This window comes from Nerophis lumbriciformis, linkage group LG04 (genome assembly GCF_033978685.3).
Source record: "Nerophis lumbriciformis linkage group LG04, RoL_Nlum_v2.1, whole genome shotgun sequence".
Taxonomy (NCBI): Eukaryota; Metazoa; Chordata; class Actinopteri; order Syngnathiformes; family Syngnathidae; genus Nerophis; species Nerophis lumbriciformis.
In genome coordinates, this window is record NC_084551.2 from 61,477,501 (window position 1) to 61,482,500 (window position 5,000).

Here is a 5,000-nt window from a genome sequence, read left to right on the forward strand (position 1 = left end):
TAGGTAACGTTAGCCTACATGAAATTATTTGTCTGTTACAGAATGTGATAGTAACCTGGCTTGTTAGCATTAAGCTAATGTTACATGATTCGGCAATTGCTAATCAATAAATAGCTAGTTCTGTTTTAACGTCGGGTTAATATTGTGGAGGGGGCTAAATTGTTATGGAAAATAATAATGTAACGTTAGGTAATTACAGTACTCCCACCTTACATTCCTCAGGTATTAGATCTTTTAAGCAGGTGTTTTTTGTTTACATTGTTATTGTCTTCTGGTTAGCTAATGTTTGCCCTGCAGGTAATAGTCACTTGTCCACCCCTTTATATATTAGGTATAGTTGTAAGTAAAAAAAAAGGTCAAAGATAAAGCTATTCGGTTTCTTGTGAGGGGGGGGGGGGCGCCACCTAAAATCTTGCCTAGGGCGCCAGATTGGTTAGGGATCTGACCCAAGGACTATAAAAGCGAAGAGGAAGCAGAACCAGAATCCCCTCCAGGCGACCTCCTTTTTGTCCTGTTTTATGAACCTCTTTTTGAACTCCTTTATGACCTTTTCTGTGAAGTGTTTTACGACCTTTTCTTCTGAACTGTTCTGTAACCAAAGGCAACGCTGTTTACGACCCACTTCCCTTTTGGAAGCAGCTGTGGTCGTGTACCTGTTTTTGAGGACCAGTCATAGACAATTTAGAGTGAAAAGCAAATTTTATTTTCACTCGCATACAAAACATTCTAACTTGGATTGTTTCCCTGGCGTCGAGACTCTCCTGAAGGACAGTGCAGCGACGACACAACAATCTCCCTTCTTGTCTGACTGTGGGCAAACGCTTCGAGATATTGACTTTTCCTAAAAACCGTGAGCGCTTCAAGGCTTCTGGTAAAGTTCCGGTGTTCTCAGATTTCCGATAAGTAGACCGAGTAGGAAAATAAGAATTTTTGTGTTTTTTTTGCACCGACATCTAACATTGGAGTCAATGAGAGATTTAGCTGACTTTCTTGGCTTTGAGGGCCGCCAGAAGCCTAATGGGACACATGAGCTCCATACATTTTCTGAGAGAGGACACGTGTGTCAACGTTTTCACCAAAACACATGACCGGGGGGATGAAAGATGTGGCCGTGAGGACAGCTTGTTCACCAAAGAAATAAGCATTTTTAGTAAATTAGAGTGAAGGCCATCCGCTTTGATGGAGGAAGGCCGATGGCGCTCGCCTCCTTCCGATGGCCAAAACCAAACATTGGACTAGCCAGGGTTAAAGTACACAAGTGTGTGAACAAAATGTGACGTTAAGCACCGAGCTACGTGAAAGAATGTCTGAGCTACAAGAGGAGGTAATCTCGCAGTTTATTTAGAGTACCCCCATCGGCGCGAACCAGACCTTTCCGACGGTATGACATATGTGGGGGTTCGTTGGCCGGTTCGTCACGTTATCAAGCGTAAGAGAAACGTGCGGAACTACAGTGGGGCAAAAAAGTATTTAGTCAGCCACCGATAGTGCAAGTTCTCCCACTTAAAATGAAGACAGAGGTCTGTAATTTTCATCATAGGTACACTTCAACTGTGAGAGACAGAATGTGAAAAAAAATCCAGGAATTCACATTGTAGGAATTTTAAAGAATTTATTTGTAAATTATGGAGGAAAATAAGTATTTGGTCACTTCAAACAAGGAAGATCTCTGGCTCTCACAGACCTGTAACTTCTTCTTTAAGAAGCTCTTCTGTCCTCCACTCGTTACCTGTATTAATGGCACCTGTTTGAACTTGTTATCTGTATAAAAGACACCTGTCCACAGCCTCAAACAGTCAGACTCCAAACTCCACTATGGCCAAGACCAAAGAGCTGTCAAAGGACACCAGGAAAAGAATTGTAGACCTGCACCAGACTGTGAAGAGTGAATCTACAATAGGCAAGCAGCTTGGTGTGAGAAAATCAACTGTGGGAGCAATTATCAGAAAATGCAAGAGATACAAGACCACTGATAATCTCCCTCGATCTGGGGCTCCACGCAAGATCTCATCCCGTGAGGTCAAAATGATCATGAGAACAGTGAGCAAAAATCCCAGAACCACACGGGGGGACCTGGTGAATGACCAGCAGAGAGCTGGGACCAAAGAGCTGGGACCAAAGTAACAAAGGTTACCATCAGTAACATACTACGCCGAAAGGGAATCAAATCCTGCAGTGCCAGACGTGTCCCCCTGCTTAAGCCAGTGCATGTCCAGGCCCGTCTGAAGTTTGCCAGAGAGCACATGGATGATACAGCAGAGGATCGGGAGAATGTCATGTGGTCAGATGAAACCAAAATAGAACTTTTTGGTATAAACTCAACTCGTCGTGTTTGGAGGAAGAAGAATACTGAGTTGCATCCCAAGAACACCATACCTACTGTGAAGCATGGGGGTGGAAACATCATGCTTTGGGGCTGTTTTTCTGCTAAGGGGACAGGCCGACTGATCCGTGTTAAGGAAAGAATGAACGGGGCCATGTATCGAGAGATTTTGAGCCAAAACCTCCTTCCATCAGTGAGAGCTTTGAAGATGAAACGTGCCTGGGTCTTCCAGCATGACAATGATCCCAAACACACCGCCCGGGCAATGAAGGAGTGGCTCCGTAAGAAGCATTTGAAAGTCCTGGAGTGGCCTAGCCAGTCTCCAGACCTCAACCCCATAGAAAATCTGTGGAGGGAGTTGAACGTCCGTGTTGCTCGGCGACAGCCCCAAAACATCACTGCTCTCGAGAAGATCTGCATGGAGGAATGGGCCAAAATACCAGCTACTGTGTGTGCAAACCTGGTAAAGACCTATAGTAATCTTTTGACCTCTGTTATTGCCAACAAAGGTTATATTACAAAGTATTGAGTTGAATTTTTGTTACTGACCAAATACTTATTTTCCACCATAATTTACAAATAAATTCTTTAAAAATCCTACAATGTGAATTCCTGGATTTGTTTTCACATTCTGTCTCTCACAGTTGAAGTGTACCTATGATGAAAATTACAGACCTTTGTCATCATTTTAAGTGGGAGAACTTGCACAATCGGTGGCTGACTAAATACTTGTTTGCCCCACTGTATAATACAAGTTGAAGTATGAGTAATAATATTATGGGGCTGCTGGCATTGCAGCGGGCCCATAATAAATCATAATTAGTGAAGCAAGTTGTATTTCATATGGTGAGATTAATAAAATGATCTAGAAAATGAATGGATGGATGAAATAAATTCAGAATGTTTATCATCTTCTTTGTACTTTGTGAACTTTTAGGTTTGATGAGTTTCTCGAAGTTAATTATATTGTGAAGTGAATTATTGCATTTTTATTGCATTATTTTATTGTTTAAACATTATTTATTATGCATCATCATGCATTACATACTGTACATTACCTTTTGCACTTTATTAATTTATACTATTGTGTTGTCAACTTTGTACTTTTTTATGTCATTGCCTGAAATAAATAAATAAATGAAAAAGAAATGAAATGAATTATCTTATTATTTATTTATTTATTTATATTTATTATTTGGTATATATATATATATTTTTTTTTTTAAAATATTTATTATATTTATATTTATTATTTATTATTATCATTAATTAAACATTATTATTTTATTGCATTATTGCATCAATTCACAATTATATTAGTGCATTGATTTATTTGCTTCATCCATTCCATCATTTAATTCCACACACTGAAGGTCTTAAGTGTTGTACGTGCGTACAAATGTTTTAATGTCCTTTTAGCAGAGGTGGGTAGAGTAGCCAGAAATTGTACTCAAGTAAGAGTACTGTTACTTTAGAGATTTATTACTCAAGTAAAAGTAAGGAGTAGTCACCCAAATATTTACTTGAGTAAAAGTAAAAAGTATGTTGTGAAAAAACTACTCAAGTACTGAGTAACTGATGAGTAACATACACACACATATATATATACATATATACACACAAACATATATATATATATAAACACACACACACACATATATATATATATATATATATATATATATATATATATATATATATATATATATATATATATATATATATATATACATACACACACACACACACATATATATATATATATATATATATATATATAATATATATATATATATATATACATATATATATATATAAATATACATACATTGATATATACAGTATTTAATTTATATTTATTTATTTTGCCGTTTTTGTTTGCATGTTAAAGGTGTTTTAATGAATATACATGCATGTTTAACACATATAGATTCCTTTCTTTCATGAAGACAAGAATATAAGTTGGTGTATTACCTGATTCTGATGACTTGCATTGACTGTAATCAGACAGTAGTGATGATAACGTCCACGTTTTCAAATGGAGGAGAAAAAAAGTTCCTCCTTTCTGTCTAATACCACATGAAAGTGGTTGGTTTTTGGCATCTTATTTGTCCAGCTTCCATTTTCGTTTTTATACACTTTACAAGAAATATATTGGCGGCAAACTCCGTAGCTTGCTAGCTTGTTTGCGCTGGCTTTCGGAGACCCTTATTTTGAAAGCGCAGGCGCGATGGAGCAGCACTTTTATTGTGAAGACAGGAACTGTGCAGTCAGTCTTTAGGCTTTTGACGGGATGTACGGTTGAAATGGAAAAGGGTATTTTTTCCTTCACACTTTTGATTGATTGGAACTTTTATTAGTAGATTACACAGTACAGTACATATTCCGTACAAATGACCACTAAATGGTAACACCCCAATAAGTTTTTCAACTTGTTTAAGTCAGGTCATGTGACCCCTGGCTCTGTTTGATTGGTCCAACGTCACCAGTGACTGCATCTGATTGGTGGAACGGAGTGAACGTCACCAGTGACTGTATTTGTTGAAACGCAGGCACTATGAAGGTCTGTCTGACAGACCAAAACAAACAAAGCGTGCATTAACAGATCGATCAAAATTAGTAGCGAGTAGCGAGCTGAATGTAGATAAAAGTAGCGGAGTAAAAGTAGCGTTTCTTC

General features: G+C 38.1%; 1 protein-coding gene across 1 annotated transcript in view; it reads right to left on the reverse strand.

Moving 5' to 3' along the window:
- LOC133605420 (mannosyl-oligosaccharide 1,2-alpha-mannosidase IA) overlaps positions 1-5,000 on the reverse strand; it is a 458,157-nt gene that overhangs the window by 6,180 nt on the left and 446,977 nt on the right. The window lies entirely within an intron of this gene.